The 13,017-nt window shown below is 38.4% G+C and overlaps 1 protein-coding gene across 5 annotated transcripts in view; it reads right to left on the reverse strand.

Annotated features, from left to right (window-relative positions):
• Window positions 1-9,600, reverse strand: part of ARHGAP12 (Rho GTPase activating protein 12) — a 106,450-nt gene extending 96,850 nt beyond the window's left edge. For all 5 annotated transcript variants that reach the window (XM_054592226.1, XM_054592216.1, XM_054592244.1 and 2 more), the window contains exon 1: window positions 9,443-9,600. The gene's annotated coding sequence lies outside the window, so the exon portion shown is untranslated. The remainder of the gene's footprint in view (window positions 1-9,442) is intronic.
• Between the last annotated feature and the right edge of the window lie 3,417 nt (window positions 9,601-13,017).

Raw genomic sequence — 13,017 nt, forward strand, 5'->3', positions numbered from 1 at the left:
AGCCAGATTTCTCAATGCCGGAGTGAAAATTTATAGATAAGCAAGGGGAGAAGGCTAGAGTGATTCATGTGGTAATGTATTAGGCTTGGCGATATCGGTACGAATTGAATGAACTAATTTTTAGTTCACCACAGGTACAGGTGATTACATTCTGAAAATTACAGATGCATGTCTATATACTGCTTAGTACGTGTGTTTCCTTGCTGTCAGTGAAAAAGACACCCCAGCAGCAACAGGCACACCTAGCATCCAGATTTGGTTTCTAATACCATTCTCCAAATAAAGGAACCAAGGCTCTTTGGTGAAATGGCTCATTCTAGGATGGGGGTAAAAAATACACAAGATGAGCCTGAAGCATCTTGTAGTGTCATATTGACCCACTTACCTCCCTAACTTGGATTTTAATTACAGTACTTAATTTAAATGCTTATTATTAGACTTTTTCTTTTTTTAAATCCTTAGCCAAGGATATATTTATTGATTTTAGAGAAGGAAGGGAAAGGGAAGGTTGGAAGAGAGTGCAAGAAAGAAATATTAATGAGAGAGAAAAACATCCATCAGCCGCCTCCTACATGCACACTGATCAGGAATTGAACCCACAATGTTCTGGTGTATGGGATGCTCCAACCAACTGAGCCACCCAGCCAAGACTAGACAACTGTCTTAACTTTACCTCAAATTTAAAGTGACATCATGCATATTTGATATTCAGATTAACATATCTTACATTATGTTGTCTTACATTTAAATAATTTAAATAAACTCACATTTCTTTTGTTCTTTACTTTTAAACTCCATACTTACAGAGAATTTCACAATGTCTATTTCTCGCCAAAACACAAATTATAATTATTTAAGAGGTACTAGAGTTCTCCATTACCAGTGGTTGTTAAACCTTCAAAATCACTGTACAAATGATCTCTTATACATGGAGATGCAAACACCCAGTTAATACATAACAGACTAGAAAGCGAAAAGCATATTGCATTCAAAAAAATTTCGCAAACTCAGTACTTTAGTAGAGAGCCCTGATCAAGCTCTCTTTCAGACCAAAAAATAATAAGCACTAAACTGAGTTTTAATCCCTTTGAGAGCCACTTTGCACAGAGTTTCAATATGATGATGTAGAATACAAAGACGACAGCCTGAGATTTTTTTTTTAAAAAACCCTCAAAAAGTCTAAAGAACAAAAAGTTTTTTCTTGAGCAAAAAGGTTAACATTATTTCCCTTCAGATTCTAGTTCATCAAAAACTATGTGAATAACAGCTTCATAAGAATCTTTTATGATGATCATTCTGCTTCTGTAGTTTTCAGCTTTCTCTTTACTTCCTTCTGAATGCACTCCAATCAATGGATTCTTCCTTCTACATCTCAACACCTGAGCCCCATATTTCAATTTCTTAGTAAGAAATTTCTAAAATAATCGGTTTAAAAAAACAAAGAGTATTAACATTTTTTTTTTACAGTTCATATCATTTTGATCTTGCCTCTGTGGCATCTCACCCACCCCCCACCCCTAACAACACCTTGATTTTCCTCTGGGTAAGAACCCATGCCCAGTCCAGTCTCAGTCCATGTCATTATACAAGGTGTTGTATATTAATAAGAAAATCATATCCTTGATCTTTATAAAGTTTAATAAGATTTCTAAACCTCTAATAACTTACTCTTACTAAACTTCATTCACGTCACAACTGCACAACTCTATTGGTTACCCAGGCATAACCACCCCCAAACCCATTCAAATATTCCTCTGAAATTATACACATTACTCTCTCAAAGAAAAACTTGTGAAATGACTACTTATATTCAACCACTTTCAAATGTTTACAAAATTCCATGCTTTAAAAAAGATATAACCCACAAAACAAAGGCAAATACATATACAAGTGTAGTGATTATTTAGGTTTGGCCCTTGCAAAAGACTAATCTGACATCAATAACTTACTTTAAAAAGACAGCGGATATACGATGTCAATCTACTTCAAATTAACGTTGAGATTAGAAGCATCTCTGTAGGCAAAGGACTTGAATACACAGTTTTCCAGGGAAGATATATACAAATGGCCAGTAAGCACATGAAAAGATGCTCAACATCACAAGAATTAGGGAAAGGCAAATCCAAACCACAGTAAGAAACCACTTAATACCCATTAATATGGCCACTATAAAAACAACAAAAACCCAGAAATAACAAGTGTTGGTGAGGAGGGGGAAAAACTGGAATTCTTGTGCACTGCTGGTGGGAATATAAAGTAGTGCAACCATTGGGGAAAACAGCATGGAATTTTTTCAAAACATTAAAAATAAAATTACCATATGACCCAGTAATTCCACTTCTGAGTATACATCCAAAAGAACTGAAAGCAGGAACTTGAACAGATATATGAACACCCATGTTTCCAGCAGCAGTATTCTCCTTTAATGTAAATACAGGGATGAGCAAAACTTGGTTTACAGTTGCTAGTACATGAAACACGGTTTATTCTTATATTATTGTTAATTATTGTATTACTTTCCATATGAACTGCAACCTACTTTTGCCCCACCCTGTATTAAAAAGCCAATAAACACAAATAATGAACTATACTAACCAATCCCTCAAAGCCTTCTGTCCTCTACTGGAGAAAAAGAAAACACTCCACAGTTCTTAATTTTTATTCAAGTTTAAATTTTACAAAATATTAAAAACCTAACCATGCAAATTATAGCCAAAACAAGATATCACCACAAGCCAACTACAATAGATAAAGGTATTTTTTAAAGACAATACAAAATGCTGACAAGGATATCAACAACGAGAACACTCAAACAGTGCTAGTGGAAATGCTAATAAATGGTACAGCTTGCTCAGTAGTTTCTTATAAACATTTTCCTTAGACTATATCTTGGGCCATAAAACAAAACTCGATACATTTTTAAAAACTGAAAACATACGAAGTGTTTTTTCTGACAATTAAATTATAAATTAATAAAAAGATATCTTAAAACCCCCAAATCTGTTGTTAGAATCTAAGAAACAGTTTTCTAAATAACTCAGTGGTCAAAACAAAAATTAAACAGGAAATCTAAACTGAATGAAATTGAAACAATGAAATCCCAGGATTTGTTGGATGCAGTTAAGTAGTGCTTAGAAAAAATTTATAGCACTAAGTGTCCATATTAAAAAGAAAAAGGTCTCGAATCAAAGGCATAAGCTTCCACTCTAAGAAACTGAATAGAGAAAAATAAACCCAAAGCAAGCAGAAAAAGGAACATGACAAAAATCAGAGCAGAAATCAAAAGAGAAAACAGTAAAATGTTACAGAAAATAAATGAAACCAGAAGCTGGTTCTTTGAGAAGGTCAGTAATACTGACAATCCTCTAGCCAAACTGATCAAGAACAAATGAGAAAAAAAAACACAAAATTACCAATATGAGGAATAAGACAAAGAACATAACTATAGATTAAGACATCAAAAAAAGATATTAGAAATTTTATGCCAATAAATTCAACAACTTAGATGAATTGGACAAATTTCTTGAAAGACGTTACCAAACCTTGCTTAAGAAACAGATAATCCAAATAACCCTGTATCTATCAAAAATATTGAATCTGTCTTTAAAATCTTCTCAGAAAGAAAACTCCTGGCCCAGACGGCTTCACTGGTGATTTTAACAAAATTGTAAGGAAGATAGCATAAATTCTACACAGACCTCTCCAACAAAACTGAAAGAGGGAAAACATCCCAACTCATTCTATGAGATCAGTGTTATCACAATGCCAAAACCAAAAACATTATAAGAAAAACTATAGCTCAATACCCCTCATGAACACATATCTCCAACAAACAACTCATATTTAGAATATATAAAGAGCTGTACAAGTCAATAACATAAATAACCCAATAAAAATGGGTAAAAGACATAAATATCCAAAGACAGATAAATAAGCACATAAAAAGATGCCCAAAATTTTTAGTCGTAAGGGAAATACAAATTAAAACCACAAAGAAATAATACTACACATCTACTAAAATGGCTAATGTTTAAAAGACTGATAACACTACTGTTTTTGAGAATGTGAAGCAACTAGAACTCTCACTGCTGGTGGAAATGTAAAATAGTAAAAGCACTTTGGAAAAAGTTTGGCAGGTTCTTAAATGTTTAAGTATATATCTAACTGTATGATACAGGACTTACACTCCTAGGTATTTACCCAAAAGAAATAAAAGCACATGACAACACAAAGGCTTGTATGTTAATGTTCACAGCAGCTTTATTTGTGATAACCCCAAACTGGGAGCAACCCCAATGTCCATCAGAAGGTGAGTGGATAAACTAATTGCAGTATATCCACACTGGGGTCTATCACTCACCAATAAAAAGAAACAAACTACTGATACACACAAAAAACTGAATGAATCTCAAAATAATTTTGCTGGGTAAAAAAAATCCAGACAAGATAGAAGATTCTATCTGCCTAAAATTCTACAAAATACAATCCACTGTGACAGAAAGCAGATCAAAGTCACCAGGGAACAGGACAATGATTTACAAAGGTGCTCAAGAAAAATTTTCTTTTTGTGGGGAGGTGATAATTATGTTCATTACTGTGATAATGGTATGTACTTCACAGGTGTTGCTATATGAAATCTTATCAAATTGCACACTTAAATATTATAGAGCAATCATACCTCAATAAAGCTGTTAAAACCCAAATAATGCACATTAAAATTCCCAAATATCACTAAACCCCTCCTAGAATGGAATTAAACATATATGTATATGTATTTGGTAAGGGTAACACCAACTGGAACTCTCATTCATTGCTGGTGGAAATGTGGACTGAGTCAGCCACTCTGGAAAACATTTTGGCAATTTCTTATAAACATACATTTACCATATGATCTAGCAAATCCTCTTCTAGGTATTTAGCTAAGAGAAGAAAATAGTAAGTCCATGCAAAGGCCTTACAATGGACATTCATAACAGCTTCATTCATAAGAATAAGAAATTGGAAAAGACCCAAAGGCCTATCATCTGATGAATGCCTAAACAAATACATCCATCTGTAAAACAGGAAACGATACAAACCTCAAAAGATCCTTGTGAGTCTGTAAAGAGAAAATGTGAAAAAAAGTAAACTATAAAGCTTGATAGAGAGGATCATACTAAACACCACTTATTCAAGGAAACAAAGCTGTGACAGAAAAGTACTCACAAATCACACTTGCAGCTTTCTGTGTCAGGCCTGTTTCACTCCAAATAATGCTGTGGAGACTTCTCCATGTTGGAGTGCATATCTGTATTCTTTTTTGCTGAGTGTTAGTGTATTTTAATGTATACATTAAACCTCAATAAAATTGAATTTTTAAATAAACCACTAATATATGGCAAAATACAGGTAATTTTCAGCAAACTTTTAAATATCTCCCTTTCTAAATTCTCCTGTAGTAAAAGGAAAGAGCACAGAACTCAGTGTCAGAGGCCTGAAATTTGTATCTAGGATTTGCCATTTATCCGCTCTCAGACTCTGAGCACCTTACCTTATTTGAAAAACAAAAGGAAAGGAGACAGACCTCTAAAGATCCTTGTAAGAATGAAAAGAGAAAAAGTACTTTATAAACAACAAGAGCTGATACAGAATATCCACACTAATCACTGCTTACTTAAAGAAGCAAAAGTTGTCAGAGAAAAATACTCACAAATTAACTGATCACTTATAACATTACTCCCTCCTCAAACATCCCTGCTTCTGCCTCTTGCTAGCTACATGATCTACTTTGCTGAACCTCTCTCAGCCTCAGTTTTTTTCCATTTATGAAACAAAGCTTATTAATAGGACATTCCACATAATGGGAGAATTAGAGTAGATATGTATAAGGCACATGGTACAATGCCTGACACATGGTAAGTGCCTTATAAATTTTAGCTCTTATTACAAAAATACTATTATTATTACCCTACCCGACTTCATACTAGCCTCCATCCTGCCACCCAACCTGCAGTAGTGTAGGTCATGTTAGTGATCTAAATCACTGCTCCCCAAAAAATGTTTAACTCTTTTATTTTTGATTTTAGAAAGAAGATAAGGGAGGGAGTAAAGGACGGAGAGAAACATCGATGTGAGAGAGAAACATCAACTGATTGCCTTCTGTATGCACCCCGACCTGGAACTGAAACCATAATCTAGGCCTGTGCCCTGAATGGCCGAGGCAATGCTCCTCAGAATTTTAGTGAACAATGGAATCACCTGAAGAACTGCTTTAAAAACACACACATTTTATTTTTGGTGCATTTCAAATTTACATGATTATTGCCAAGACAGTACAGGGAGTTCCCCATATACCCTCTCTACAATTTCCCCTACTATCTGACATCAGTACAGTGTGTTTGTCATACTGAATGAACAAATACTGATAATAATGTTGATACTTTATTCAAATTAGTTTTTCCCTAATAAACTTTTTTCTGGTCTAGGATCCCATTCAGAATACCACATATACCTCATGTAGTCATAACCTGTAGCTTTCAAAACAAAGTTACTGAAACCCAGATATTTTAGAGAGTAGGTATAAGATAGGGCCTGAAAATTTACATTTCTAACAAATTTCAAAAGCTTGCAGATGGGGCCAATCTAAAAATACACTTAAAAGAGCACTGATCTGGATTCTAGACCCCAGACTTGTGCTACAAGCCACTTGCCAAGCATGCGGCTATTGAGCATTTGATGCGAGGCTAATGCAAACTGAGATGTGCTGTAAAGTACCAGGCAATTTTGAAAATGTTAGTTGAAAAAAGAATGTAAAATATCTCATTAGTAATTTCATATTGATTACATGATAAAATGACAATTTATTTCGCTTGGGGTTTTTTCACTTTTTTTGCTTTTGTCATATAGCCACTTAAAACTTCGCAATTACATAGATGATGGCATTTCTTTCTACTGGATAGCAGTGATCTGTGTTCTGGGCAGAAGAGCAGAATGGGTATCACCTGGGGGCTTGTTAGAATTCAGGTGAGTCCCATGCACATTAAAGTCCGAGAAGCACTAGGTTACCAACAGGGGAGGGGCACTTTGAGATGTCAGCATTTGCAGTTCAGGTAAAAGGAAAAGCTGTATCAACAGCAAATTGAAACTGCAGGATATTTATTAAGTCAATAAAGTCAATAAAAGGAATAGGAAAATGGCTGAATCACTGCAAAGCCAGCCACAACGAGGAAGTGGCAGAGTTAGACCTGTTAACAACTGAAAAAGGCAAACCACAAAGACAGTGGCCAGATGTGTACCTCAGAAAGTCATAATTTGAAAAGCAGGACTTGAATGAAGTACAATGATGCTATGTGGTAGCATCATACCTTTTCATATCTGATTCACTCCACAAAACAGTACATATTTGCAATTTCTGCAACGTATAATTAAAACTGTTATAAAAGTTCTAACTTCACTTTTCTCCCCCACTATTTATCATAAAATTATAATGCCTGATTTAGGCAGATTCACCTGAGGCTGCTTTTTCCTAGTACCAATTTTCTCAGATAAGTAAAATATTAGTACTATCGTTTAATAATTTTACACATCATATTCACTGTTTTAGTCAACCTAAAAATTTTATTAGCTTTTTATTCTCAGAAATGTCAACTGAATAACTTAAAATACTTAAATTTGTAAAGTCCATTTTCTATCCACCTTTTACAAAAAGCATTGAACAGATACTTTCCAATTAATGGAAGAAAGGCCAAATGATTAACTACAAATAAGATGCTGTTTTTCTACAGTATTTACATATATTTGCTTGTGCATCACAACTGGGGAATAAAACAATTTATAAAGTTATATAAAATACTGACTATATACAGACACTAATGTATACAGATATCATTAAGAATCAGTGAGTTTAGCAATCTTCTCTGACTCCTATAATTGACAAAGTACAAACAGGTATCTATCAACAAACACTGGGGCAATACACACACACACACACACACACAATCTGTTACACTATTTTTCCCCACAGAAAAACACCTCCAGAGCATCAGAACTACATGCAACCATGGGTCACACATATGTGCCCAGCCCATGTGGCTCTTGAGGTTGCATGGCTCAGGATCAAGTCTTCGCAGCTTACTTTTTAGTCACTGCTCCGGGCTTCCTAATTCCAGCTCTGAAACGGCTCCAGCAGCATTTTTAAAACAAAGAGAAAGAAAAATGCTAACAACGGCCAGGACAGAAAAAGTATAGGAAGACGACACATTCTCTAATACACCCTCCTGAAGATCACGTAAGGAATACTGGATATGAGCAAATACATCTCCAGGCCACCATTTCCCAACATTTTGGTATGAAAGAGGTGTGGCTAGGGACCATATACTTTTTAATAACCTTTCACTGTAACATTCAGTCTTCAAAGTTCTCACCTTTAGAAATGGATGGGAGAATCTGAACCACAAAGCAGGTGACTCCTCATTCAATGCTCCTCCACATTATGTGCCCTTACAGCAATATGTGCATAAATGACCACTAAAATCTTCTTCCATATATCATTATTACCCATAAGGCAATAGGACTGTTAACAGCCTATTCCCACAACAAACACTTCACTTGGCATGACATTAGAACTTCCATAAAGATATGCTTTAAACATTTTGCTTTTTGAGCTTTTGCAAATGCATTTAAAACCGCTGCTGCATCCAGAGGGAAAACATCGCACATCTCTTAAGCTAAAGGCTGTGCGTATTTCTTAATGAAGACCGTGTAGACAGCTCTCCTCTGCAGTAACAACAAAAATAGGGCAGTTAACTGCCTCGCAAAACAATCAAGTACCCTAAGGTGGGAGGAGGGCAACAAGCTTGTAAAGAGGGTATTTTAAATTCAAGGACTTTGAGGAGATTCCTCCCAAGAGTTGAAGAGTAGCAAACGTCTATTCAGCAGGGGTGGGGCACCGCTAAAGACTGCAGAGATGAAAGTGCCCAGTTTAAGGTCAACAGTCCAGGAGTGGAGGCCCCAGGTGGGATCCCTGGATGGGCGGAGGTTTAAACACCCCACAGCAGGTAGGGAGGGGCACACGCCGCAGCAGGAGGCAAGGAAGGAGGGCGGCACCAGCTAGTCTTTAACACTCACACACACTCACACAAACCCCGACTCCCTCCTTCCTGGGGGCGGGGCGGGCGCTGCCCTCACACAGGAAGTCAGGAAAGCGGGGGGCTGTGGAGCCACAACTTCTTACCATTTAAACCGTCTCGTCCACATCAGCCCCTGGGCTGTCAACAGTCCCTCTAACCCCGAGCCCACCTTCACGCCCGACCCCTCAAGCGTCCCTCCCGGCCTCACCTCGCGCGCACCTCGTCACCCTCAACTCCGCCACCCTCGGAAGACTCAGCTCCGGCCCCGGAGCGCCTTTGTGCAGCACCCCACCAACCTGCCCCCTGTACGCAGGGCCCCGCGCCCACCACCTTACCGAAGGCCCGGAAGCCTCTTGGAGGCGACGGCCTTTTCACCCAGCAAGGGGTCTGCAAGACACTAAATCAAGCCTGAAGGCAGCCGTGTCTGGCCGGTTCCCGCAGGCTAGTCTCCGCGGGAGGGTAAGTTCCAGGGCACGTCGGAGCGCGCCGGCGCGGGGGCGGGGCGGGGTGGTGGGTCACGTGACCTTGTGGGCCGGGCTCAGAGCACGTGACGACCGGGGATGTGCGAGGTGAATCGGACTCGCTGATCCAGGAGAGGGAGGGGCCGAGGGTTTGGCGGGTGAGGGAGCTGGAAACTAAGTGGGCGTGAGCACTTGGTAAACATGAAGTGGGAGGTGCTGAGAAAACGGTATAGGGGAAAATGAGGGAAGGGCGAAATAGAAACACGCCGAGCGCTAGGGTGGCAGGAATAGAGCCCAGGAAAGGCGAGCGTTTAAAGTGGGGTTGCAGGCCCTACGCGTTCCCGTCCTCGGCCCACTGGCCTGCCGGGAGCTGCTGCTGAGCAAGGTCGGCCGTTCACGGGCCCCGAAATCCCCGGGACACTCGGAAAAAGTGCTACCTCAAAGGGACGAAATGGAGGTTGGAGACATTGAGACCATTACCCGGCCCATGCGGAGCTGTCCTTTGCCGGAGCCGCGTGATCAGAGTGCGGGGCCAGATGTGCACACTCAGGATGGAGGAGGTCCCTGGTATCCAGTAGCGCTGGCTCCTCGGGCTGGCGGCTGCAGAGCAGCATGACCACTCACCCTCGGCGCTCAGCCATTCACAGCGCCTGCTGTGTGCACGCCCCATGGGGGCTACAGTGTCATTGCCCAAAGTCATTCCAGTTTGAACCGTTTCGTTTGTGGCAGCCCAGAATCCGGAGTGTTAAAGGTTTTTCTTTTTGATCCTGTAGCGGACTTCTGCTGGACTAGAAATCTAGAAAAACCTGGATTCTACCATCGACACTTCACCCCTTCTCGACCTCAGCTATTAAAGGAACGTGCTGCAGGAACTGAAAGTCTCCTTCTAGTTCTAAAATTCAATGACCGAAAAACATGACTGATAAGTATTAGGACTTCAGAAACTACTCATTCAGTAACCAACTGTTGATTGTGGCTTTTATGGTGCCGGGATGAAATTTTAATAATGAGGGAGCTGCCAAGATATGATTCAAGAGCCACTGTCTGGAATTAGCTCCTTTCTGTTTTTCACCTCATACCTGAAGGTGCCATTGTGTCTGGCTTCCTTATCAAAAGTGAAACTCCCAATTGTTTTTTGAAGGCTGCAAAGAACCAACTAGGATATTGGCAACACTTCAAGAGCTGTAGCTTACCACCTTCTTATAAAGTTAAATCTAATGGGGAGCTAAAGTTTTAAAAAATTCTCCTTTTAGAAAGGAACAGTACTTAAAATAAGCCTGAGACCATACTATCTCTGTCATTGTATTTGCTACCAACTTTTCCTTGGCACCAATGGTCTTTTCTGTCTCCCTCACAGTTTCTAACGTGTTGCCATTTCTATTTACTTTTTCAATATACTGAGCATTGCTGCTGTAAGCTTCTGAATATTTTTTGTAGAATCTCTTTGACCTCCTTCTAGAACGAAAACAAGGACAGACTGCAAAAAGGAAACTGTGCACTGATGGGAATGTGCTGATAACCTTATCTTCCCTACTCTCCAAACCTGAATTGGACACCATTGGTTTCAGCAGCAATTTGCACTACTTGCTGATCTGCCTGTAACTCCACTTCCTATTTCACAACCTAATCTCAGATGATACCACACTGCCCACAGTATGCTGATCACTACCAACAGCAGATGGAGTCAGATAAAAAGAGCTCTCACTCAAGTGTGTAGTTTTAAAAGGACTTGATGGGGAGCTTCGAAATTATATGCAACATTGACTGTAGTTAGACTTAAATAGCAGTGGCAGCATATGCCTGGCTGCTTTGCTTAGGATATCAACAGTTCATTTTCAGGATAATTACATTTAATTGGCTTCTTATGAAGTAGCATAGAATTCCAAAATGTATAATTCAAATGTAAGCTCCACAAAGGCAGAGATTTTGAGTTAGATTTGTGTGTGTGTGTGTGTGTGTGTGTGTGTGTGGTATTTGATTATATATATATCCCAAATACCTAAAAAGCACTTGGCATGTAGTAAGTGCACAATAAATTTCTGTTGGATGTATCTTTGAGTGAAAATGTAGTATGTAAATTGCTGAAAAAACTTGTCCTGCTTTCTTTCTAATTCCTTAATAGGTAACCCATTTTTCATTGTGCATTTCTAAATGAAAAAGCGTAAAATTGTTTCTGCCATTACTGCTTTGGCTGGGCTATGGAGAGACACAGGAATTTGACAGTATCTATCAAGATTTCAAATGCCTTTGTACTCTGAACCTCTGATTTCACTTCTAGGGATTTATCCCACAGATATATTTTTACACACAAGAAATAAAATGTTTCTTGTATTGCTGAAAACAGCAAATTATTGAGAACAACCTAAATATCCATCAACAGGACATTAGTTAAATCAAGATATATCCATTTATTTGAATGTGTTATGTGGTTGATAACAAAAAAGACAAAGTTACTTATGTTTTCATATTAATATCAACAAGACTATTTTGTTAAATGAAAAAAAGCAGGAAAATGCTGCAGAATAATGTATTGGTTTATATATGCATTAAACTAGCACTAACTGTTGAGGTATGAGAAATCAGCAGATGAAAGACATGGGAAAGATTTTTTCACTGTATTCATGTTTAAACTTTTGGTATTCAAACCATGAGAATTATTTACATCTTCAAAAAGTAAAACAAAAATGTTGACTTAAAATTTCCTCTGGTATCTGTGATTTAAATATTCTGGCTTCATCTATTTTATCAAATAATTTGCCTGATTAGAATATCATGTTTGCCAGTACATACAAAATCAGTCTGGAAAAAGTCAAACCATTGTAAATACAACAAGAACAGTTTGCATGTCATTGATGTAACCTGGCAGCCAAGGAGATTGGACTGGAATGTGCATGCGTGAACAATGATGACTTCACTGGACAAGTCAGTGGGGGCAGTAGACACCATTGAGTGAGCACGTGTACTGTGTGGCCATCACATTCAAAATGAGTGAGGAGAGCAACCGACCCATATCAAATTTTGCGTTAAGCTTGAACATTCCTCCACGGAAACTATTCAGATGATTCAGAAGACTTCTAGGGATGATGCAATAACTGCAACAAATAAAAGTGTGGCATAAATGCTTCAAAGATTGTCAAGAATCTGTTGAATGTGATCCACATTCTGGAAAGTCTGCAACAAGCAGAACACCTTAGAATGTTGAACGTGTACAAGCTGTAGTCAACAAAGATCGGCGACTGACAGTGTGAGAACTAGACACTGATCTGGGGATTCCAAAAACTACTGTGTCTGAGATTTTGATGTAGAATCTTGGCATGAAATGTGTTGTGGCAAAATTCGTTCTGTGGCTTCTGCTACCAGAGCAAAAGGAACATCATGCAGTAGTTGCTAATGACTTGATTAAAATTGTTACCAACAAACTGGATTTCCTCAAGAAGGTCATAACTTTG

This window comes from Pteronotus mesoamericanus, unplaced genomic scaffold (genome assembly GCF_021234165.1).
Source record: "Pteronotus mesoamericanus isolate MK-2021 breed Mesoamerican mustached bat unplaced genomic scaffold, CSHL_Meso_final contig_130, whole genome shotgun sequence".
Lineage (NCBI taxonomy): Eukaryota > Metazoa > Chordata > Mammalia > Chiroptera > Mormoopidae > Pteronotus > Pteronotus mesoamericanus.